The sequence below is a fragment of the Drosophila innubila genome (genome assembly GCF_004354385.1).
Source record: "Drosophila innubila isolate TH190305 chromosome 2R unlocalized genomic scaffold, UK_Dinn_1.0 1_C_2R, whole genome shotgun sequence".
In the NCBI taxonomy this organism is placed as follows: Eukaryota; Metazoa; Arthropoda; class Insecta; order Diptera; family Drosophilidae; genus Drosophila; species Drosophila innubila.
Window position 1 is genome coordinate 8,807,080 of NW_022995374.1, and position 27,404 is coordinate 8,834,483.

Genomic DNA, 27,404 nt, shown 5'->3' on the forward strand with positions numbered 1-27,404 from the left:
CTTATTTAAGGAGCTAAAAGAAAACAAGAAAGTTCAGTCTATTCATCAATATTTCTCTATAGTTATTAAAATTATTAATATGATATATGTTGTCAATAAAACAAAATATTAGAAAAAATTCAACATTATTGAAGAGAACATGAAAGAAAATACATTAAATTAATATTTTATCAAATTCAATGAATATGTTCTCTAATAGAATTTCGTATTTAATCAACGTGTTGTTAATTAAGTATTAAGAAGGCTACAAACATCTTTATAACTGTTCAAAGCTCGCATTAAGCGTTAGCTAAACTATCTAATCTAATTCCAACTGGTTTAATCGACTGTTATAAATTGGAAAAGAAGGCATTATAAAACATACTCGTCTGAATATGAATATGAAAGTTAAAACTCGTTTGCTATCAACTCAGACTAAATTACCTTTAGCAATGTTATAGAGGAAGCATTATCAAACGCATGGCACGGGCCATTACATTATATTACCCGTACAAACGAGTACGTGATCCGTAGAGCCCTGCAGGTTGACCCCCACTTAATGCAAACAAAATGCATTGCAATCCGGTCAGTGGACTATTTAGTTGGGTGTTTTCTTGTTTTGTTTTGTTTTGCTTTGTTGTATTGTAATTTGTTTTATATTGTTGTTGTTGTTGTTGTTTTTTTTTTATTTCTATTTTTTACTGTCGACTTTTTCCACTCAAATCATTAAAAATAATAATAATGAAATTTGCGTGATTCAAACTGAGCACGCACTAGGCGATGCCAATATAACAACAACAACAACAGCAGCAGCAACAATGCCAGAGGTGTACTCAATATAACAATAATAACAACAACAACAACAACAACAGCGACTACGACAACAATAAACATGTGCAAGCCGAACAGTCAAAACGCCCACTGAGGAAAGAAGTCAAAGTCATGCCAGTTTGAGTCAGGCCAGATCAGGACGAGGCCCAAAAGCAACCCTCTCATATCGTGAGTCCTGCACACACACACACACACATGCACACACGCACACCCATTCACACACGTTGCCCTTAATGCGCCTCGTAATGAGTTATTCGCATTTTGTATTTGCATTTAAAAAAAAGCCTCTCCCTTCACAATCCCGCCCACATTCGGCAATTTTAATTCATTTAGAAGCAAAATAATGAGAAAAAGAAAAAGAAAAAAATACACAAATCTAGCCCTTAACACGCAGAATTCGAAATACCCTCATAGCAACTTAAATTTTTATTATTTATAATACAAAGTTTTTTAATAGTAATGTAAAATGTAGAATTTGTAAGAAAACATGTTTTCTTGTATTCAAATAAAATTTTAAATAAAATTTTAAAAAATCATCTTGTCAATAAAATTTAAGTTATATTAATAACTGATAACCCTAAAAATATACTGTTTAATTTGAAAGTTAACAGAGGATCATTACATTATAATGTTCATCTTAAATTTTTCTTCACTTTTATACACGTCTCAGCTCTTCAAAAAAATAACTATCATATTTATGTAAGAGTATGCATGTGAATTGGCATAAACATAGGTCGAGAATTGCATGTCCCGTTCGTGTTGCAGTTGTATAATAACATTGCGAATGGAGAATGAGAGACTGCAACACGAATTGCACACGACATGAGAGAGAGCACAAAACATAATTTTGCTAAATTAGCGAAAAACAAAAGAAATGCCACGTGGACTTGTGGGCGGGGTTAGACATTCCCCCTTGACTGAAAACTCCCCAATTGAGCACGCACCAAAATCGTTTGCCCAGAGCCTTGTTTCCACCACGTTCCACGGCTGGGGGCATCATAATCAACGTCTAAATATTTGGTAAAAAGTAGAAAAAAGTTAAAAAAAAAAAAAAACGAAAAGAAATATGTAAAGCCTGCTGATGGCTTTGGATTGCATTTGGTGCCGGGCAACGGCCAACTAATTATAAAAATTTTTGCAACCCCTTTCACTGAGCACAATAAGAATTATGCGAAACCCTTTTGTGGATTGCATGTGACCAGATCTAAGGGTCTGAGGCCAAGTCCGGGGTAAGTGATTGTGTACGTGCTCATTATGGAAATTTCTTTCTGTTTTTTTTTTTTTTCTCATTTTTCCATTTCTGGCATTGCAAAATTAATGCAAATGTTGAATGGCATGTTCGGATCGGAGCTGGGCAGTGTGGGCCGTTAATGACAGCTGGGAACTCTGGAGCAGTCAAACAGTGGAACACTGAGGAACTCGGAGCTTAGCGAGGGGCGATTGACAAAGGTTTATTGGAGCTTTTGGCACAGGCGATACGCGATTATAATTAGAATTTAGCCGCGGGGTTCGCATAGACAGGAACTGAAATTTTTGCAGACCATCCAGGGGTTGCTGGCGTTCTACGAATAATCATATCTGGGGTTGTAAAGTGTTTTCGGGTTGATTGCCAAAAACTGCGCGGCCGACTGGCTTAAAAGTGTTATGGTAATCGAATTTCAAATCGATTAACTGGCTGGCAAATTGTTAGACAGCTGTTTAACTGTTAACAAACAAAGAAATTGATCGTTAATGTAAGTTGGAAATGCAGGATTTTTATTCACAAATATGAATTAAAATTTTTAGACGAGCATGTCATTTAAAATTGCCTTAAAACACCACTTGAAACTTTTGAAGAATTTAACCCAGAACCCAAAAAGAAAAGTTATAAAAAGTGCATTGTGCAATAAATACAATAAATCGGTTGGTAATAATTATCTTTTAAATTGTAATTTCAATTAAAATTTAAATAGACGTACAACAAAAAAGTAAAAGTGTGTCTAACGAGCCAATCGCTTAATAAGGTATGATTAAGTAGGGTATTGTGGGTAAGAGCGGGAGACAGCACTTAACTTGGCTTATTGCATTGACAAGTGCGCCAGTAATTAGGTTTCAAGTCATAGCAATTGGCACAGGTGCAAGCGAGACGGCAATAGTAACAAGCATGTGGTGCTGACTGTACCTAATTGCCAGCATTTGTTGTTGTTATTGTTGTTGTTGCTGCTGTTGCGTTCTCAGCTAAGTAATATTTATTATTTATTTATTATAATTATTTATTTAGTATTGCAGCTGACAGCGCTCATTAAAAGCACAGTTTGCGAGTTTGCCACAAAACAATGTGTCAGTAAAATCCCCTCCGTCAATCCAATCCGACTGCAAGCCCTACTGCACCCTCACATATTACAACCCTCTAGGCTATGTCATTATAACCACAGGTAGCACTTTACCTTACGTCAAATGCATTTCAATTCCTTGTAAACATAAACAAGAAAAAATAGCTAAATGAAAATATTAGACACAGTAATTATCTCCTTTCTAAGTATAATTAATAATAGAGGATAAAGTAGCATTTTAACTTGATAGATTTAAAAAAAAAAATGTTTATTTTATTCAATAACCCCTTGCTATATCATTTATTTATGATGTCAACTGCGAAAATTCAAGCTAACTATAAATTTAGTGAGATAAGCTGATTACAAGTCGATTGAGCTCTGCCATTTAATGAACTTTCAAGCTTAAGCTATTTAATGGGGTAAGTAAAGTTTAAGAGTCATATCGGGCTGATTGTGGAAATTATTAAAATGTTTAGCGCAATGAGTTGAGTTCGTATTTTGAACTTTCATGCAAATAGATTTTCAACTGGAACAGTTGTTGGCTTAATGTAGTGAAATTTTTGATTTCAATTGAAATAAATTTCTATTAATATTTTTAATTGTCTGTTAAGCGAAAAATTGCAGTAGCTTGCAAAATGGCGAATTTGCCCAGAAGAAAGCGTGAAAGCGGGAAACAACAACAAAATCGTTATATTTGTTAATTGAGATTTGACCTGATGATACAGTAAAATGAGCACAACAACAACAATAGCAGCAGCAATAATAACAACGACAAATGAAATTGACGTCAACAAAAAAAATTGTCGCTAGAAAGAAATGCGCTGTGAAAGTGTGTTAATTAATTGAACGAGGAGTAGACAACTAAACATAACTGTACTACACAGAGGGTATAAGTACAGTGTAATAAAACGATTAATTTATGTTATGCAAAGTGCTGGAAAGTGACCAAAGCAAGCAGCTTAAAAACAGCGTTATTTAACTCAGAGAATAAAGTCTTAAAAGTGGAGAAGGAAATAGATAGTTCGGATAAGACATGACATTTTCAAATAAATCTTTAAGTAGGAATAGGTATGTTCCATATACTTCTGTTGTAAAATTGAATAGATTATTAATTTTAAAATGCATAAAAAATTAGTTGTATGTATCTATTTTTTACGCTGAAATACCGCTTGTAAATCAATAAATATTCCAGATAATTTAATAATGGTCAATTTAATAGTTCAGCTTTAGATTTATTGGTTATTGCAGAATATAATATTGTAGTCAACTGCAGTTGGTAAATCTGTGTGACGCAAAGATATTTAAGTGGCACTATGCCCAGCAAGAGAATGTCTCTCAGACAGGCTAATTGAATGCATTTGCCGTTATATAAAGACCTATAACTAGATGCCTAAATATGCGCACCGCTTTATTCCTTGCAGCGCCCCAAACACATACATAACCCAATATTAGTCCACAAAACGCCACGATGCTTGCAACAAACACACACGAGACACTGCTCACTAAAAGTTTGCAGACATCGTATGCTTGGGACATTGCGTTGTCGTCACACTTTCCTATAATTTGCGCTCATAGTGGCAGCAACAACAGCAACAACGACAACAAATGGCAAACAGCTAAAATCAAATGGCACGCATGAAATTAAAGTTTAAGCTCGCAAAAAATTTATATGTACGACGCCGTGTGCCAATTAATGTAAATTACGCGACGTCGACGACAGTAACAGCAACAGCAACAACAACGGCGACAACACGACACCAACACCAACAGCAACACCAACAGTGACGCCCAGCGCGCGATATGGCAACGCCGTGGGGGCCACTGCTAGCAAACTGCACGCATGCGTTCGTCTATCTATCTCTATCTCTCCCTCTCGCTCTGCTTCTCTTCCGCTCGCTCTCTACGGCTGTGAGCAATTTTGAAAGTGCTCACAACGCCTGCAAGAAATTAGTGGCTACAAAGCACACTGTAAATGATTATTAAATGCGCCAATTTGTTGTCGCCATCGCCCGCAGTCGCAGGTACAGTCACCGCAAAGGCTCATTAAGTGCGTGACGGCCCCAACTTATGCATAAATGTATGAGGCCGCTTAGCCAACTTGGCCAAAACTGATACAACTGTACTCGGCCTAGGCGCAGGCGCAATTAACTTCTAGCTGGGATACACAGTAAAGTAATGAATAAAGTTATGAATACTGAATGCAGCATACAGAAAAAAGCGGGTTGCATTAATAACATCTTTTTTTTAAATTCCCAAAATTAAAAAAATTAAGATGCAGCATCTATTTTGAAGCGGTTATAATCGGTTAAGATATGACAAAGTTAAAAGAATTTTTAGAGTTTTTTATTTTAATAATTCTTTTTATCAAAATTCTGAAAATATATATTCATCACTAATTTAAAAAGCAATTGATTAATTTAAATACATTCCTCACCAGATTCGGTCAGAGCTTATAAGATAATACCAAATCCACCATTTGAGAGATTGGTTAAAATATCTCAAGAAACTACAAAGTTTTAAATACTATATATAAGTTGCTTTTCAAGATTCATTTATTTACTTTATTCCAGAAACTTTGCATTATTGATTTCACTATGATTTTTTTATTTGCGCAGTTATATGAAATTCGGCTATTATTTTCTAACGATTGACGTCGTCTGCGGCTCATTAAAAGGTTAAATAACTTTGCATTGAACTCGTTATCGCAATTGTCTGGCCATTATCAAGACCATCATCGTCTTGATAATAATGCAAAAGCCAATCAACGAAATATATTTATTTAAATGAGTCTAAATTACGGCTCATTGAAAAATATTGAAGACGAAGCCTTCATTTGTGTGTTGTTCTGTCTATTTCTCTGATTGGAAATCAACAGAAATAAATATATATGGCTTGTCGGTTCAATACGTAAATTAATAAAAATCGAAATCAGTGAAAAACACTAAATGTTCAATTTATGCGACAATAATTGAGAGAGAGGAACGCAAATGACGCCAATGAGCCAAACAAATCAAACCCAACAAAACATAACAGAACTGAAAAGAAAAGAAAAGAACAGAACAGAAGAATAGAGAAACCAAAGCACAGTCGTAACCAATCAGGGCCATATTAATAAACTTTTAATGAAAGTCATTTAAATGTGTTAATTTTTGTACACATCCAACTGCCATCCATGAGCGTAAGTTCTTTTGTTCCTACGATGATTGCTCGGACCATTTCTTGGAATTGCACCACAATATGCTGGTGATAAGGCACATCGGTGGTGCGGTGGTGCAGTTGCTATTTAAAAAGAATTAAATACTCTGGGGAACAGTGAGCTATTTAACTATTAATAAGTATTGGTAATATTCTAAATAAAATATGTAATATAAAATAGAAAATAAAATATATTTTAGGTTATTTAACCTATAAGAATAGATTTTAAATTGATTATAAGATTAAATTGTATAATAGTACTCATTCTTTCAATTCATCTCTTTATAACTAGCCATTTCTTTTGTTTCTATGAGTTAATACTAAACTTAGATAAAAAAGTCTCGTTTTTAGCCCTGAAATTCAGAAATTCGCTTTTGAATTGTTCTCAATGGCGCTTTGCCTTTCAAAAAAGAAAATAAATTTCTTAAATATGTGGCAAATCTTTTCTAAAATATAATACCATTTTTTTTTTCTTTTTCCGATAAATAGACAATTTTCTAACTATTATGGCGATTTTAAAACAAAGGCGAATTTCTAAAACGAGGCTAATATTTTTTTCTGAGTGTAGCAATTTTATCCAATTATGTAAGTTTTAAAATTTCTTTCACATTTCAGTACGTATAAATCTGTGCGCACAACTTGATTTTAGTCTCCTATGCCAACAGATTATGTATTTATTTGCTTGTATTTTTATGGGATCCTCTCAGCGAACTAATTGTTTCACGCGTCACAAATGACGCAATTTAAGAGATGCTCGCCGACTGGCAATAATGGCAATTAATAAACAACAATAAGACAATACATATTTATTAATAATAAGTAAAATAATTTGCCCAATTAACGGCTACAACATTCCAGTTGCCTTCCAGCTGCCTTCCAACTGAGCCACAGCTGTCGACCAATCACAAATCACAACGCGCTTAGCGAGAGGCCTCAGTTACCCAACGAGTTGTTGTTGTCGCTATTTTTATTGTTGTTGTTGCTGTTGTAATTGAATTCTCTTTATTTCCAATTACTTCCAGTGCGCCATGTGCTAAGCCGCAATTGAAATTGAAATACATTTCCAAGCTTGACAGATTTAATTATTATAAATAAATACACGCAGTCGATAATTATGTGTCCATGTTTGGGAGGCGTCCCTCGGGAATCCACGTTGAAGTTGCTGCCTCAATTGGTTCGGGTAGTAGGAAAATTAAAGTTCATATAAATATTCATTCAAGTGGCGCATCAAATAATTTATTTGGTTATAGTTAGCTATTCTGCCAAAAAAAGAAAACTGTCAAAGCAACTGTGGAAATTGTTGTGCCAAAAAATGTCGAAATACATAAATTACATTTATCTAAACCATATTGATTAAGAAATTGGCAACAAAAAAGAATTGTTATCTCACGGAAAAAAGACTTTACCTGCTCAATAATATATATATTTTAAATTCTTTTTGTTTGCGTCTGATAATTTACATTTTTCTTATTTTTTATTTATTATACGTAATGCTCACAACTAACATATGAATTTATATGCCTATTGATTTTTTATGTATTTGCCAAGTTAAATGACATATCTCAACTCAAAATCAATATCAAATTCTTTATGAACATTTATGCATTCGTTTGGACTTGTCTGTTTGTGCTGACAATGGAAAATTTATTAGAAATTATAGCCAATTGAGCACCAAATTCGCACGTATCTCAATATGTGTGCTATAAACACGCATACTGACACATACGACATACACTTGCAAATTCACACACACAACACATGGCGTTCAAATTTGCGCTCATTTTGGTCCCATAAATTGCAGGCAATACTGTGGCAGACAGGGAACCAAGTTATAGACATAGTAATAGGAATTGTTTGGTAGCTAACACACCCACGCACACATTCACAGATTCACACGCATGCATTTTGCATTCCATATGCATAACAGTCAGAAATCAGTTTTGAAAATCAGAGCATTTTGTTTTTGTTATTATTTCCTTAGTAACTTTTAGCTGGTTTCGTTTACACCCTATATAAACAGAGGAATTGGTATACTATATATATTAATTTCATTTATTTATAAAAAACTAAAATTATATAATTCATTAAGTAAAAGTTAAAGATTTGCAATAGAGTTGGATGTGATTTTTTGAACAATTAATAGCTATATTTAAATTATTAACATTTTGATACATTGTGCTATACATTCTGAGATTTCTTGACTATTTAGAGTATTTAAACTTCGTTTTCGCATTACATTCTAATTTCTGTTATTAATTGCCCAAGGAACATTTTCCTTGACGTTTCAAGCAATGCCATTTGTTTGTTGTTTTTGTTGCTAATATTATTTTTTTTTTATTTTGAAATTATGCAAAATTATAATGCAAGTAGTGGCAGTAATGAAAAGTCGGTCGATGGATTGCCGGGTAATGGTAGACAAATTGCATTACTCATACGCAATGTGCGCCTGTAATTGCATGTAATAAACGACCGTCGCTAATTTAGATAAGTTTTTTACCTTTTGCCGAGCTAAAGCTGAGCTGAGCTGAAATTCTAACTGTAACTGGTTGCTTCGACTTGCTAATCGGGCACATCAATCGAGCGTCGGCCATAACAAACCATAAATAAAACACGAATACGACGCCAAAAATGGCGCTAAGCGTTTGTTGTTGTTGTTATTGTTTCTGCTGTTGTTTTTTTTTTGCTTTGCTTATGAATGAAGCAAGTTGAGCTCATGAATGGAAGGCGGCGGCGGAGATTGTACAGATTGCGACAAAGTTTGTATGAAAAACACACTCACACACACACACACACACACATCCAGCTGTACCGGGGCAAACTTGGGGAACAGACACACATACGACAAGTTGACGTCGCCGCAATAACAGCAGCGCAGCAAACGGCGGCAGCAGACAAACAAAAAAAGCGTGCGAAAAATCAGCAACAGCCGGCAGTCGCAACCGCAGTCGCAGTCGCAGCCGAAGTCGCAGCAGAGGCAGAGGCAGAGGCGCAGACAGCGACGTGACGTCACATGGCTGACAAAGATGCGCACAAAAAGTGGCAGCAACAACCATAACAACAGCAGAAAGCAACTTATAAAGTTGTAAAAGCCTCAAAAGCCGCCTTAACTTAGACGTCTTGGCCACGGTCATGGCTGTGAGATGCCCCCGATGCCGATGAATGTATCTTAACTTGGCCAACTGTTGGCGCAACAGGCGGCGCCTTCGTTGGGTTACTTGGCTAAAAGCAGCAGGCGCACAGCATTTCCAAAGTGCCGACGAAGATGCTGTCGTCTTAATGTGACAGACGTGAGTGTGCTTGTTTCAACTGCTGTCTTTGTAGTAGCTGTTGTTGTTGTTGTTGCTTTTGGTGTTGGCATGACAAGCAGCTGGCAAAGAAAAAACATGGCCCCAAAACAGAGATGCGCAAACAAAACTAAGATAGTCTGAAGAAAACATTTGAAACCAAAGAATCAAACCGCAACCGTTCCGGTTCGATCTGAAATAACTATTTCGGTAACAGGTTCTATTTCAGTTTTCTTCTTTCGGTTTCGGTATCAGTACCGGTACATAACGGTACATCAAATCAATTTTGAAACATTTTAAAATTATAAGGTGTAGTTTTGCAATACTTATGACATTGAAGTATAAATCTAGATCCAGAGGAATATAACTTTTTTTACGAATTTAATAAAATTTGAATGCAGAATACATTAAGATGCCAAACCATGATCAAAATGACATATCACATAAAAATCGGTAAAGTTTTGCAAAAGTTATGACAGTTCGAAGTTGCTCAATCCTCCGACCTAGCAACTTTACAAGTCAAAATATTTCTAAATTTTGACATGATTTTTTACAAAAAAATGAAAGGTCTCAGAATCAAATTTTAAGTGTTATTTTATACTAATTACGATATAAGGAGTTGATTAAAAGTGAAAACTTGAGATTTAAAATTTTGAATTTTCAAAATTTTAAAGGGTCCCCCCTTACCATCCAAATCGAATCTTGGTCGAAAATAATTAATTTTTCTAAATTAACAAAATTTGAATACAGAATGAATAAAGAGGCCAAACCATAATCATAATGGCATTCCGCTTGAAAATCGGTACAGTTTTGCCAAAGTTATGACAGTTCGAAGTTCCTCAATCCTCCGACCTAGCAACTTTACAAGTCAAAATATTTCTGAATTTTGACATGATTTTTTACAAAAAAATGAAAGGTCTCAAAATCAAATTTTAAGTGTTGTTTTATACTAATTACGATATAAGGAGTTGATTAAAAGTGAAAACTTGAGATTAAAAATTTTGAATTTTCAAAATTTCAAAGGGTCCCCCCTTACCATCCAAATTGAATCTTGGTCGAAAATAATTAATTTTTCTAAATGAACAAAATTTAAATGCAGAATGAATTTAAAGGCCAAACCATGATCAAAATGACATTCCGCTTGAAAATCGGTTGTGTTTTAACAAAGTTATGACATTTCAAAGTTGCTCAAGCCTCCGACCTAGCAACTTTACAAGTCAAAATATTTCTGAATTTTGACATGATTTTTTACAAAAAAATGAAAGTCCTCAGAATCAAATTTTAAGTGTTGTTTTATACTAATTACGATATAAGGAGTTGATTAAAAGTGAAAACTTGAGATTTAAAATTTTGAATTTTCAAAATTTCAAAGGGGGGACCCTTACCATCAACATAGATCCATGGCTTCGAGAGTCGAAAAATAATAAAATTTTCTTAATGAACAAAGTTTGAATACAGAATGAATAAAGAGACCAAACCATAATCAAAATGACATTCCGCTTGAAAATCGGTACAGTTGTGCCAAAGTTATGACAGTTCGAAGTTGCTCAAATTATTTTAAAAAAGTTAAACAAAATTAGGAAGTGAAATTAATATTAATATCTACATTATAATATGCCTACTCTTTTGTTAAAATCCGATTGGTTTCAATGTAGCTTCGATCAAATAGAAAGATGGCTTTTTAAAAGTGGAGTCAATGTTCAGCTTTTTATTCACAGCTCCGAAATTCAAGACTCACACTGACAGATTGTATCTGTGAGAGCACAGTCTATTAGCACTTGTAACTCAGTCGCCGTTTCAGGTACAGTTGTTGACCTTAAGCTTCAATTTCAGTGGAAATGCCAGAAATATCTGCACACCAGTAACAAGTTGAGGCCATCAACTGATTCTCAACTTGCCACAGCAGGCAGCATTCAAGTGGCCCATTAGGCGCACTTAAAGTGCTCACAGACCTGTCGCACACCCACACACCCACACAGCCAGAGACACCTACACACTCACATCACACACATTGACAGAGCAGGCAGCAAGTCAAATAGGAAAAACTATTAAAACACCCACTAAAAGAAAAATTACAGACACTTGGCAGGCAGCTCAAAGAGCAGGACACCAAAGGCAAAGTGTGGTGGCAAAAGCAAAAGATTTCTGCCACCATCACCACCTTTGTGGCCCTGTTTACAAATCTTATACACAACACAAAAAAAATTCAAATAAAACAGGAGAAAGGTAAACTCCCTTCGTGTTGATGCTTAAACATATAATTTTGGCACACGACGACTTGAGGACCCCACAGACCGATCCAAGTGCTACATTTGAAATACAAAAAAAAAAAGAAAATAAAGAGAAAAAAATATATAGAATGAGCTGCCACACTTTGGCAAATTTGTGTGCTGAAATATGCAACAGGTTGTTTTGTCCTCCAGAACAGCTCCTTTTGTGGGTCTGTCTGTATTTGTGTGTGGCTGTGTGTGTGTGTGTGTGTGTATCTGTGTGTCCCTTTTTGTGAATGAGCTCATAAAACGTTTTTCTTTTCACATTGCCCGGGTGTTGATGTCGTCGTCGTCGTTTGTCTGTCCCCCGGACTGTGTGTCCCATTTTCCTGACTGGCGTGCGCCCCAAGTTGCTCTTTAGTTTTCAATTTTTTGCTTTTTAACAACAACTACACCCCACAGTGTCTACGATACGCTTTTGTCCAACTTTGGGTTAAGCATTTTGCCAGGCCAGGGCAAGTCTTTGATGGCCCTGGCTGCGGGATAGAGACCCGTCTCGCAGCTCCTCACTCTTCCACTCTGACCCCCTGGCCCTCTCACAGAGCTGCTCATTTTGATTAAGTGCGAAACAATTAAGGCTACTGTTAGCTACTGTTTATGTAGTTAATCGTGACCGGACCAGAATGAGGCAGGCGTCTTTTCAGTTAGGATCGCATGGACGGAAGCAGGTTACGGTCAGAAACAGCTGTTCCCCATGCCAACCACTGATGTGGTTGTTGTGGCTTCAAAGTAAAATGATGACTGATTGCTGGCGTCAAATGTTTAAATTGTTTCAAATGAATAAAAAATTAAATAGCACAATCTAGTTCTATTTAAGCACTAGGTCAAAATAAAAATCAAAGGGATTGCGGGACTTTTACATAAAAAAAAGGTTTAAAGAAGATTTTAATAAAATATATAAAAAATGTATTTAAGTAGTAAAATATTAAGAATTGAAATAATTAAAGAAAATAAGTTTCTAGTATTTGTAACATATTTATTTTGTTAAAAATCTTAAATAACTAAGAGAATTTTCAATCAATAATTAAAAAACCCATTCTTTTAACATAACATTTCTAACATTTCTCTTAAATAAAGTACAGATAATTAGATGAGCAGTTTTCGGTTAACAGTTAACGGTTACAGTTTCGAGTCGTGTTCTTAGTGTTTTTCGCTTAATTTTTGTTAATTAAACGCAATTAAAAGTCGTCTCTCTACTCTTGACATACTTGCAACTTAAACGATATTGAGGCGATGGCGATACAGCAAGAACTGAAGTAACATCTGCCCAGTTAATGAGACATGTCGCAGTCGTCACATGGCACTGACAACTGTCGAGCTAATTGCGCAATTAACTGCAAGACACGAAGAGATGGAAACAGCGATGGAAGGAGAAAGAAAGAGAGAGACAGTGAGAGAGAGTGTATGTGACCCAGAGAATGCCACATGTTGCAAGCAATGGATCACGGGGAATACTGTAAATTTGTTTGTATTAAGTGTTGCAAAATCTCAAGCACTTAATTCACGCTTTGTTGAAGGTGTTGAAAGGCGGTCGCTGCAACACAAACACACTCACACACACACACACACACCCCAATGGAGCATTATTACCAGCTAAGCTAAACCAAATGCAAAAACCGCAACAAAAAAAAAGCCACCAACCTCGTAATGTGTGGTCCTTTTTTTTCTGAAGCTGTGCAGGAGCTGGACACTCGTACCCGTAGCTCATTTTGACTTTGGGCTGCAGGACAAGCTGCTTATCCTTTTTAGAGCCAGGCCAAAAGAAAAATGTTAATTACCCTTTGTGTTTAAATAGACCCACACATATACGGAGTCCCTTAGCCCTTAGCACATGCAGGAGTAAAAAAAATAAATAGAATTGTGCAAATTTGCCAGGGTCAAAGTCGTTGGGCATAACAGGAAAAAAAAAAACGGACTTTGTGTTATTTGAAGCAATTAAAATTATTATTTTAATGTCAACACTTTGGTGGCCAGGATAATGCATGTAAAATGAAAACATTGCCAACGCCCACAGAAAGCTGCCAAAGCTGCCAAAGCCGCCAAAGGACCCAAATCCGTTAAATGTTTTTAAAGATTTTTTCCTACCTCATTCCCACAGCATTTTCCACCTCGACTTCCACTTCCACTTCCATTCGATTCTTTTGCCGTCGGCTGTTGGCGGCGGCGACTTTAACGACTTTGCTTTGGAGTTACTTTGGATAAGTTTTGGGGTTGATTTTACGCCCGTGCCATGGCTTACCAGGCGTTGAGAAATTCCGTAAAGTGTTTTTACGGTATTTGCTCCAACTCGTCTGGGGTTAGGTCAGGTTTTCCCTCTCGAATATATACTTTTCATTCGTTTTTTTTTTTTGTTTTCCCAGCGCTCGTTTGAGAAATGTTTTCGGTTTGCTTTGGGTTGCTTGCGGTTTAGTTTGCTTTTTGGGGCGAATATGTGTGTGTGGGAGCTTGGATTGGAGGACGGAGTAGGGTTTCTTGGTATGGTAGGGTAAGGTTGGTAAGGTGTTGCCTTTTGGCTGTCAGTTGGTCAGTTGGAGTGTGGTGCGGCACTGAAGATAAGCAGGTGTTATATTTTTATGACTAAAGTGGCTAAGCTGCTTGTTTCGTTCGCTTTTCGGGGAATGGGAGCTTTGAGTGGAAGACTCCCTGCCTGAAATGGTATATTTTGTTGGACAAGTTAACAGCCAATTAAGTTTCCTGTTTTTAAGTATATTAGTAGATTAACATTGTTTAGATCTCGATGTTTTTGATATATGCAATTATCTGTTTACTAGTTATTAAACGTTGGATGACTGCTTGGAACGTAAATCTTTTGAAATCTTTGGATATTCATCTTGTTTCTGTAATTCGAAATGCAGTGCGAGTTTCTGGCGGTCTTTAGAAAACACGACACACTTACATTATCAATGACATTTATCTGCTATCCATCCATCAAATCGTATCAACCCCCAAAGAATGTCATACTCTATAAATATAGTTAAGTATTGCTAGTTAAGAATATGTTGGACTCTCCATTGAGTTGGTCACACGCAATGCTCTATGAAGAACTTTAATTGCTAATTGAGCAAAATACTTTTTGGCTACAAAACGACGAAAATGAAAAAAATAATTATTGTTTCATGTTTGCTGGAATGCCCTGAAGTGAAAACGCAAAGCATAAATTATTTAATTGCTAATTAAGAATGAGCAGCAATAAGAACAATAAAAACAAAATGTAATGAATTAGAAGGCGAATCGAAGACGGTTGCCGTTCTCAACATTTCTAGCGTGTGACAATTCGCATTAATTAGATGAAATGGCTCCAAAAATAAGCCATTAAAATGGAAAGACCAGTAGCGGGAGAGTGATAATGCTGGAGAGGGGGACAAAGAGCAAGAGGAAGAAGCATTTTGCCATGTCGATCAAGCCAAGTTATTGGTGTGGGGCATTAGTTGAATTCTCGGCGCCAGTTGAAGGGAGAGAAAGTGCGCATTAGAGGATCACAGCAGCTCTTCCTTACTCTCTCGCTCTCCCTACTTGTCTCTCAATGTTTCTTTCACTCACTCTCTCTCTCTCTCTCTTTATTTCATTTGTATTTTCCTGCTGCTCTTTGCGTGTTTTGCCTGCCCGTGTGCCGCTTCCATTTGGACACTTGTGACATTTTCTTAATTGAAATGATGCTCGTTTGTTGATAAAAATTCGTTTGTGTCTCTCTCCTTCTCTGTCTATCTTCCACCCTCTCTTCCTTTATCTCTTTCTTGCGCTCTTTGCACGTTTTGTGTTGATTATTATTACTGTTCATTATTGTTCATTATTAAATGAGCGTGTATACGCGACTTTCTGTGCATTTAGCACTTTGGATCGTCGCAAAATGTTTTGGTATTTTATGTGTGGGTTTTGCAACATGCGACTCAAGAAATATTTCAAAGAGTTGTTACATATGGATAGTTGTACAATGACTTCAATCCAGCAGAAAGGTATGCAATACAAAATATTTATTTATTGGAAGAGCTAGAATTCTGGAAAGAATTCGAGAAATGAAAGAAAGCTAAATTTATATGGAATAAATTTTATTTTAATGTGTGGAACGACATTTAAAAAGACAATTATAATAACACAAATTCAGTTAAATGAATATACCCTTTAATCACCATCTTATAATAAGAACAATGATTTAAATATACATAAAAGTTCGTGAAAACTGAGTCAAATAAACAATTAAAGGGTATAATAAAGTTCGTTCATCATGTATCTAGGCACGTGGCAATAAATTGATTGCTGATTATGTAGATCAGCTGAACAAGTACTAAATTACAACATTAAAAGCCAAATCTTCTCTCACTTTGAGGTCTTCAGCCTGTTTGACAAGCGCCTTTCACAATTGAAATGCTTGGAAATGGAAAAAATGCATTTCCTGTTGGCAGCCCACATAACCGCAATAAAAATGCAAACATTAAAAGCCTCCTGAGTTACAAATTGGCCGTACATCAAAAGCCATTGCATCAAAATGAAATCCTTTCAAGATGCTCCTGCCACGGATCGTGGCATATTTATACCGTGTACTTGCTTATTGCAACGCATTTATGAGACGTAATTACAATTTTTATTTTGTTTAATCTTAAGACCTCACATGTGGAAGCAAACTCGTACTCGTTTACTTGGCCAGGTTGAGTTACCTCCGTTCGGCGATTTATTATGGAGGCAATGAATCGGATCTCATTAGCTGGTGGGCGGGTTTTTTTTGCCAGCTGCAGTTCAAAATATCTACACATAATTACGCACTTTTCCTGGCTGTTTTTCTGCTTCTTCTTTTCTTTTATTTGCTGCTTGGCATTTTTACGATTTGCCTACTTAAAGTGACAACGTGACGCCGGATGAGGAGATAGCTGCCCCGAGGTGGTGAAGAGGGAGAAGGAGATGGAGATGGAGAGACGGGGGGACAGCTTGGGGGCGCTGCTGCCAAGGCGGACGGATCGCAATTGCCGCTGGCTTTTGGTTATTTTTAATGTCTGCTGCCTGTTTGCTGATTTTCGTAGCCGTTTCTTGTGCCGCATTTGCAGCATTTTTATGCGTTCGTCATCCGTTTGTCATAAAAAAGCAACAACAACTACAACAGCAACAACGATTTTTAATTTTAATTTAATATCTAATAATTGTTGTTGATTTTTTGCTTTTTTTTGCTTTTTATATGCAATTTTCCGTGCAGCTATTTATGCATTAAAACCTGGCCAACTGCATTCTGTGAACACGAGACTTTAATGGATTTCTCTGATGATGCACAATTTAATTATATATTTTGAAAATGTTATAATTAGGCTATATATATGTGTAATACGTATCATTTGCACTAACCGAGTATCTACTCAATATTATAGGCTTTATATATAAACTTTCTAAATTATACTACATGGCTACTTTATTTATTATATTTATATATACTTATGTACTTAATTCTTTTAGTAAAATTATAAGAACAGAAAACTGGAAATGTTTCATAAACTAATTAAATAAAACGGAGCTACTTAATTATTATTAATAAACAAAATGTAATAAGTTTAATACGTTTAAATTACAAATTTTGTTAATAAATTTTACAGGTGGAACCATTCGTTGAGTAATCTTAACAATCACTCAATTTCGAATATTTAATTCAATGATAAATGCAATCTTCAGCTTATTGTGTAATCATTCATGACAATTTATTGATTTGATTATGTAATTCTCCAAGTGTAGGTCTGTTAGTATTTACATTTAAATTTCATTTGAAACTAGACCCATTTAAAGTATTTGTGATCCGGTTTATAAATTAATCCAAAGCCAATTATTTAATATTTAAATGGCATTATATATTAGATATTAAACTTGCTAACAATTATAAAAATAGTACTTAAAAATTAATATAAATGAGCTACAACTTGCACTATATCTGGTTGACGATCTAATGATCAAGTCGACTATTTTACCGACGGCTTTTTACTGTCGATCTTCGAGTGGTCGTAGTTAAAATCTCTGTATCACAAAACACGTGAAAACTGTATTAATAATAAGGTTGAAAAACAGAATAGATGATTAAGTCATTAAATGCAAATGTCCAATAGAATTAAAAACTTAAATTCGATATTAAATTAGATGTGGCTGAATGTCATTGAGTTGCTTGGCAAAAATAGTTTTCAAACGGTAGCCGATTAAAATTCGTGTGCCACGAATCTTTAAGCAGTCGACCAACTAAATAATTACGCGATAACGAGCCGTGGAAAACTAGTTGCAGGTTGCAGGTTGCTCTCGACCCCTTGCATCTATATCTGAATGCCTGGCAACAACAATACATAACTAAACTCTGTATTAATTTGCAATTAATGCAGCTAATTATATTTAATTAAATGAACGAGCCAAGCGGCAGCGGTTAACAATGCACAAGTGCAAGCCAAACGCTACAGTCGAGCTCATGCCCTGTAGATACTTTGTAGCTAGTTACAGATACAGATACAGATACATATACAGACGATAATTTGTGGAACTTGGACACACTGGGAAAAATGTAACGCGCAGGTTGTGGCGACTACCATTTGAAACTGATTATTACTAATGCTATTGTTGTAGTTTTTGCTGTTGTTGGTGGTGTGAATTGCTGCTTATTGTATCTCGTAGATACATTTTACAAGCGGGCGGCGCGCGCGCATTTTGCAAAACGTCCGCGACTCATTCAAATGGCAATTGTAATATTTAGATATCTATTTTTCTATTTTTTTCATTTCATTTCATTTTTTTTTTTTTGTATTTTGTGGGGTGGCATCATTTGCAAGGCTTAGCACATTAAACTATTTATGTGTAAAGTTGTGTTTTTTTTTTTTATCATTTTTATTTTAGTATCTCACAGATACATTTAAGCGATTCATTGTTGCAAATTGTCAGCGCTGCGGCCGCCACTGAACATATATGATTAGTTTAGTTTGACTACTTGCTTTATTATAATTTATTGTATTTACTTATATTATTAGATGCTAGCATCTATTTTTGTGCTCGAAAATAAAACGCCAAGGGGGAAACCGAACAGGGCCAACAGATCTCTTAAACAATTTAATGCCTAAAATGCAGTTGATTTTGATGAGGCTGCTGCAACTCGAATTGATGTTGTGCCATTCAAATTATACTTAATTAAAGCTATTAACGATCCTAAGTTTTTGCATAAAAATCACATCAATTTATTGTATTGGGTTGCATTAGGATGTCAAGGCCGAGATTTGCATAGAACTTGCATTTACTTCGACTTCGTAAAGTGCGTGAGAATTAAATATACTTGCAGCATTTTCTGAAGATATTTAAATGCTGTGTCTAATCACTTTTAAAGAGATACTTAAAGATATAAATTCGATTAGTTAATGGTGATAACAACTATATGCAACTAAATTTGATTATGTCATCAAAGATCAGTTTTTAAGAACAAAAATTATTTACCAAAAACTTTGTAAAATCTATTTTTTTGTTATGAAATAATTAATTAAATATACTAAGTACTAAACATTTGTTATACACACTTTATTATCCGATTGCATCTTAAGCAAATTTTTGGAGAAGTAATTTAAGTTTTAAAAAAAATCTACCTTTATGTTAAATATTATCACAATATAGTATATCATTTTAAGAAACCCCAGTGAAACGTTTGCAACTAATTTTGAACCGATTATTAAATTAATTTAAAAGATCTATAGCATAATAATGAAATAAACCAGAAATAACCGTAATCAATTTGTATAATTTAAAAAAAAAAATGATATATTCTTTTATATCAATTTTTAGATAACAAGTAAAATTAATTTTAAAAATTTTTGTATGCAGGCTTTGATTTTCCGAAAATATGCTTACTTTAATTTTTGAAAAATAATTTTTTTAATTTACCGTCTTGTAGATATATAGCTGCAATTGAAGACTTTTACGTCCGTCCCTTTCTGAGTTTTTTTTTCACAAAATTTTGAGGTTGTTCTATTGCACTTTTCAAAAATTTTCGTTTATTTTGTGAATACTTAAACAATCATTTATTTGTATTCATTTTTCAGTTTAGAGAAAACTTGTAATGTTTAGAATTTAGGGATCACTTTAGAGTTTAATTCATGAGTTTAAATTAAGAGAACTGAGAGATATGCGATCGGACCGAGATTAAGAGCAATTAGTTGAACACTTTGATGCACTTTTTAATCACACACAGAAGAAGCTGCAGATGCAGTTGCAGTTTGAAGTTGATGTTGTTGTTTGCTGTTTGATGTTGTTTATTGTATGTTCGATGTTTGTTGAGCCACACGCGACGATTTCTTGAGATAGGCGCGCGCGAAATCTTTGGAATACTTTTGTTCAGGTTGCAGTTGCAGTTGCAGCTGTTTAATGTTGCTGCTTGCCGCACGCCGGCAATGGAATGCAAAAATGCACACGCGTTAATATTGTTGTATGTGTTGCGTGTGTGCCTTCCAGTGCATGTGTGTGTGTGTAGTCGAGTGTGTGTGTGTGCGTTCGAGTGTGTGTGCGCGCTCAGTAACGTAACGGTGCGTGAGTGGTACGTACAGGCGCAAAGTCGTCCACAGACTGAATGAACGTGTGGCGCACAAACGGCGCTTGGACCCCCAACAATCATCAACATAAGTAGCAAAGCGCGGCCACAACAACAACAACAGCAACAGCCCACGACAACTACGACGACGACAACGACGACGACTTACGACAAACACGAGCAAACAAAAATGTTGCCGAAGCCGCAGCCGAAGCCGAAGCAAATGGCCCAAAGCTCAGGAGGAGCAAGCGAGCGAGACACAGCAAAGAGAGTGAGTGAGACCGAGACAGACAGACAGAGCGAGAGAAAGACAGAGAGAAAGAGAGCGAGAGAGCAAAAGCAGACAGAGTCAAACTGACGTCGACGCAAGCAGCGAGTGGTTGTTTGGGTTGAGAGAGAGGTGGTGGGCTCTGGTGGGTTGGTGGGTTGGTGGGCTGGTTGCCCTGTGGTCTTGTCTCAGCTAATATGTAAAACAAAACGCGAGCAACGTCAACGTTAACGTCAACGTCGTCGCCGACTGCGCAGGAGCGCAGCGCACACACAACATGCACACCATTGAAATACTCGCACTCGTCGTCGTATTTTACTGCGTCGCTGTTCCGTCCGCTGCCGAGTGTTGTTAAAATAAAAATAATGACGTCATTAAGCGCACAAATGAGCGCTGCTGCTGCTGCTGCTGCTGCTGCCGCCACTGACTGCAGCAGCGACTGCGACGCCAACGTGGGCAGCATTTATAACTGTTTTCAGTGCAGGAGAAGTGAACACTTGACGAAGCTTCAGCTTCCCTCTTCTGCTCCTAACCCAGACCTAACGAGTCGGAGTTAGTCAGAGAGACTGAGTATATGTGTCTGTGTATGTGTGTGTGTGTGTGTGTGGGAGCAGAGAGAGAAAGAGAGCAAGCGTGCAGTGTGAGAGCGCAAATTTTGAGCATTTGTTGTTGCCGGCAGTTGTTGCATGAGTTGAGTTGGGGGTGGACTGATGACCACTGTGCTCTGCTCTGCTCCGCTCTGGAGGAGGGGCAGGCGGGGGTTAGTTGACTGCTAATTTTTATTTACATATTTACAATTTTTGAGTTTAAAATGTTTTGAGGTTTGCATTGTGAATGATACAAAAATATCATTTACATTCTTATATAAAATATGCAACCACATTGCAGATGCATTTCTATTTTTATTTACTGTCTCATTGAATATTAATTTAAAGTACACATTTTCTGTTATTCTAATTTCTAAAATTCTATTGCAAATTTTTGTTACTTGATTTTAGAATACACACAAACTGAAGACTAATAGTCTTGTTATTTCTTAAGATAAAAGAATAACATGAAGAATTAAGAAAGCTATTTTCAAATAGAAATAAATTTCAATTCATCTTAGATAGACACATATATTAAACATATGTTCTTATCAACACTAATAATACAATTTGCTTAAACGTATATGAAATCAAATAATTGGGAAAGTCGCCATTTGTCAATTGTCTCCCCCATGCAGAGAACCGTAAAGTTGTTGCCTTGCCAAGAAATTAATAATTAAAATGCCAATCCGCAGTCGGAGTCATCAACTCGTTCAAACTCATCACTAGTTCTACAACCATCCCCTACTCCTACTCTCACTCTCACTCCCACTTCCACTCCAACAATGCCCAGTTTGTCAACTATCTCCAATTGCTCTTCTATTTCCGTCTCCATCTCCGTCTGTTGTTTCTTTTCCTCACTCACTCACCCTTTTGTATTGCTTTAGCTCGGATACAAGCCGAAAAGTGCCAATAAATATGGAGCATTTGCAAAATCGTCCTGCTGCCCACACTTCTCCCTCCTCTTCAGCCCCTCTCTTGCCATGACATTCTCTTTGCTACCTTGTGCACTAATTCACATTTGATGTTTTGTTGTCTGCTCAGTTGTTGCTATTGCTGTTGCTGCTTGCTGCTTGCATTTTTCTGGTCAATGAGGTTACAGTCAAGTCACTAGACAAGCCAAACTCAACCGTCCAACCGTCCACCCGCCCCCCCCTGGCACCATGCCTTTGACCGGTTGACCAGTTGACCAGTTGCAGGGCAGAAGATGCAGCAACGCCAACTCGTGCGGTCTCTGCAACCGGTCGGCTCTCAGTCTCATTCTCAGTTTCAGAGCCGGGTCTGGACTCCGTCCACTGTCCACTGTCCGTTGTCCAGCCACAAGCCACCCACCCGCTTTAGTTGAGTTCAGCTATCGCTCAGCTATCGGAGGTGTCGATGACGTCGTCGTCTCGTCTCTTCTCTTCTCTTCTCTTCTCTGTCGCCTCGCCACTTCTCTTCTCTGTCGTCTATGACCACCGCAGACTCTTCTATGCGGAGGATCAAGCGACTACACTGCTTGCTTATTGTTGTTGGTTTTGTTATTTACCTAGCCAAAAATTAAGTCTAAATACTTTGTCAGCATATTTGTCCAATTCAACGAACTAAGTATTATTTCTATCTTCTAAAACCCAACTTTTAATAAAGTTAACAGTGAAATGTCAAATTTTAAATCTTTCTTCAAAATGTTAAAGTTAATGTTACTATTAGCATAAATGTTAATGTTACAGTACTTGTATGTTATCAGTTATGTTCCCCTTAATATTAATAGTACTGTCACTTTTGCTGATTCTAATAAATAGGCAGGTAAAAATGTTGCTCATTTTATTATTTTTTTAAAATGAAATTAAGAAATAGCTTTTATGATTTAAATAACTAAGAATTTGAAGCTTAAAAACGACAAAAAAACTTTAAAACGAATGCATTCGAATCGAAAGAAGAATTTAAAATGCTAAAGGACTCTCCCAAAAAGTTTTATTTAAAACGTAATGGAATGCCAAAACCAGAAATATATTTAAGTGATCAAGAAACTTTCTATTAGAAAGTCATAGCGCTCTGTTACAAACAGCTCTGACTGTTAAAAGTCTGAAAACATTATAATAACAGTTTTTTAAATGTCTTTTAAAAAAAATAAATATTTTCTGGAATTAAGAGTGTACAAATATTTATTTTAGTGATATTTGCAGAGCATTTAATCATCGGCAAGTCCATTGTTAATTTGTCCCTTATAGTGGATGTTTTTAGCCAAATTTGGTCAAATATTTAAGTGCTGTTGTTACTTCAATTCGCTGTAATATTTATTTTAGTGATATTTGCAGAGCATTTAATCATCGGCAAGTCCATTGTTAATTTGTTCCTTATAGTGGATGTTTTTAGCCAAATTTGGTCAAATATTTAAGTGCTGTTGCCACTTCAGTTCGCTGTACCTTGGCTTGGGTATTGGGTACCCGGCCGGCTCATCAACTTAATTTTCGAAATTTTCACGTTGTCTCTATCTGTGTGTGCTCCTGCTCCCTCCTCCCTCTACCCTCTACCCTCTGGTGTTGCACACATTGCTGTTGTCTTTATGTCTAATTTTTGTGCAGCATTTTACCGGCAGCTATAAAATTGTATTACCGTTAAATGCTGCACTGGCGAGCCATCGTCTAATTTACGTTAGCCAGCAGCCTCAGCCTCAGCCTCAGTCTCAGTCTCAGCCAGGCAAAGGGAGCATCTAAAGGGGTGAGGGGATGTAGGCTGCCCACTTTCCATCTTGGCTTGATTGTCATTCGTTACGTTGCCGTTCAGGCCATGGCCAACAAACTGATTAAATTCAGCACGCGCCCTGCGGGCATCTTGGAAACTTCTTGTTGCACCGTCGACTATGCCAACTGCAAGGGGGTGGGGCAGCTGTGGCAGCAGCTAAGTCTCTCTGCCGCTCAGCATCTCAGTCGCTCCAGTCAGGCGGACAGTTGGCCAGGCAGCTTCAAGCCTCATCAGCAGCTGAGGAAGAAACTCGAAGCTCTACATAAATTTGAAATTAACGTTTTCTAGCACATTCTCTGCCTCTTTCTACCCACAGCCTCTGTCTTGCTCACTCCCTCTAGCTTTTACGCCAACTCTGGCAATTTGTAGTCTTTGCTGCTGCTTGTCATGGACTGTCTGTACGTTTCCTACTCTCCTGACTCTGTCTCTCTCTCTCTCGCTCTCCCTTTCTTCTGCCTCTCCTGCCAACTCCCACCAAGTCCAAGTGTTTACATGCTTTCTGTAATTATCATTGCCATTTCATTTCGCATGGAACACACACGCAGCTCCGAGCAGCGTCTGACTTGAGTTGCTTTTAGTTCCCCATCTATTCTACCAATTTCCCAGTCGCCTGCTCCTCCTTCTCCTCTTCCCCTTCCCCAAACACTAATTAAATGCAAATCTTCGTCGCGTTCATGTCTAACTAATATATGGCCAAAACGCCATGGGGCTCATTTTGACCACATTTTCAGCAATCTACCAAAACTTGTCAGCATCGCGTTGCAATAAAAAATTCGCAAATTAGATACAAATTATCGCCTGACCATAAAAAATATAGGAAAAAAATAAATGAAATTTAGTTTTTATAATCCAGAAAATGTTAGCAACTTATAAATAAATTAAGACTTGATACAGTTATAGTTAGAAGATATTTATATAATATTTCTCAGTGCATTCATCAAATTTTGCATTTATATCAATTTAATATAGGAAGAAAATTTGAAAATATAGAAAATAATAAATAAATATCCGAAATTAATAAATTAAAAAAAATACTAAAATAATAAATATAGTTAAATATATTTTAATATAGTAAATGCATATGAAAATAAATGTTTTTTTTATAAATCTGAAGGACAAGAAACATATATTTTTAATTGAGTTTTTAATTTTATTAAATTTAAATAATCAATTATTTATAATAATTAGTTAATAATAGTTTTCAAACACTTTTTGTAGTCTCAGGTGTGAATGAAAGTTATGAAGTTTGATTCGACGCAATTTTTCAGGTAAGATCAGATAGACATCTTAATGATACAATATATAAATATATATGAAAAGATATGAAACATATATCTTTAGTTGAATTTTTAATTTTATTGAATTTAAATAATTAATTATCTATAATAATTAGTTAATAATAGTTTTCAAACACTTTTTGTAGTCTCAGGTGTGAATGAAAGCTATGAAGTTTGATTCGACGCAATTCATCAGGTAAGATCAGATAGACATTTTAATGATACAATCTATCAAAATAAGAATATGTGCATTTTATGAGCTATATCACGCTTACCTCTTACTCTTGGCCTATAAAAAGCTATCTGCTTTGTTCGGACAGAGAACGATAAATAGTCAAATACGTAGTCAAATGGCCAAATGGTCTGATGTGGGCCGTGTAATTTGTGCAGCTGAGAGATATGCATAAAAATGTGTGCTGAGATTGTTGCCAGAGTCAGAGCTAAAGTCAAAGCCATGATAATTAACCGTGCTCGAGACTGCTAATTACAAAAGCATCCTGCAACATCATTTGAGATATTTTTCCATTAACTGACGACGTTGTCGACGCCGCGCCACACAAAACATATTAAAATTAACCTGATTACTCCGCAGGCGCTGCCAACTCGCAATCCGACAACAACTTGGCTTTGACTGCAAGTTGTAGTCGGAGTCGAAGCTGGAGTCGGAGTTGGTGTTGGTGTTGTAGCTGGACTTGAAGTCGGCGTTGCAAGGCACAAACTAATTTCAAATAACATAATTCATTCGCTTAGCCTGGGCGACAGGGCGTATGTGGGGGGAGAGGGGAGGGGAAAAGGGACGTGGCTGAGTCTTCAACTGAGAGAGAGTGAGACTTGAACTGAGTTCCCCTGACCGGTTTGTAGAGCACCAAATTAGTTGGAGTTTAATCACATTGCAAAACTTGCAACGGAGCTAAGCAAACGCCAAAGCTGTCATAACATCCCCAGATGTGGCAGGAGGACTCTCTAAAGGCTCCTGCTGTACTCCATCAATGGAAGGTACTCAACACTCTGCGACTCTTTTGGAAACTATTAACCTTAATGCTTATTGTTATTGGTCTTAATGGAAATCAGAGAGCAGGGAAGACTCTTCAGACCCAAAACAAAAACTCAGTAACCAAATATGACAAAAACTATTCAATCCTTGCAAATATTTCTCGCGCATAAAAGTTTGTGATTATTGAATTTTTATTATTGCTTTTGTTGTACTGCGTGCGCTTTAACAGCAAAAACACCAATAACAACAACAGCAACAACTTAAAAGGGCAAACGGCAAAAAAAAAAAAAAAGCGGCAATTCATGGTACAGTGGTACAAAACAATTGAAGTTTTTATTGATGAATTGTTGAAAACTCGAATCATGTATTTCATTTTATATGCCTGGTTTCTAGTGCCCTTTTTTAATGTCTTGTTAAGGGGCTTAAAAACTATTTAAGAGATATTTCAACGTTAAATGCATAGGAATTTATTTTAAATTTGAAAATATTGTTTTGAAAAACACAAAAAATGTTATATTTAATCCATATTAAATTTAATATAAATAGTGCCTTGACAGTTAAATATTACAGTCATAATTATTTAGTCTTTAAACTTTGTAAATTAAATAAAAATTTAACAAAAAAGTAAAGAAATTATTTAAATTTAATATATACTATGTACTATAATCTGAATGCCGTAATATATTTGATTTTCATTGTATTTTATTAAAACTATAATATTTGTTAATTAGTTGATGTAGTATTTCAATTAGCTACTCTCTTGCCCCACTGTGCGCACAGGCGTGCCAAAGTCTCAAGACCTCGTTCTGTCCTCATTCAAAGTGTGGTAACCAAACGGCGCGTGTGCAGAGTCTGCCTTGGAACTTGAGCTTGGATTCGACTTGTACTAGGGCTGCTTCAGGAGCATAGACCTGATTCTGGGTCTGGGTCTGAGTCTGGGTTTGAGTCTGCCTGGACTACCACTTCATATCTACGTGGTAATTTTGTAATATCGTAAAGTATTTTTTAATTGAACGCACCTCCTTCAAAAGGCGTCGTTCTCGTCGCATTACGGAACTGGGCTCCGAATCGGGTTTGGGCTTCGATTCGGACTTGGGTGAGCTTTACGATGTGACTGGGAGTTATGTTTTAAATTCTGTGTTTTGTCAACTGGTTTAGAACTTAAGAG

The 27,404-nt window shown here is 36.3% G+C and overlaps 1 protein-coding gene across 1 annotated transcript in view; it reads right to left on the reverse strand.

Moving 5' to 3' along the window:
• Nucleotides 1–20,524, reverse strand: part of LOC117782768 (box A-binding factor) — a 92,897-nt gene extending 72,373 nt beyond the window's left edge. The window contains 1 exon segment of the mRNA XM_034619800.1: nucleotides 19,744–20,524. The gene's annotated coding sequence lies outside the window, so the exon portion shown is untranslated.
• Between the last annotated feature and the right edge of the window lie 6,880 nt (nucleotides 20,525–27,404).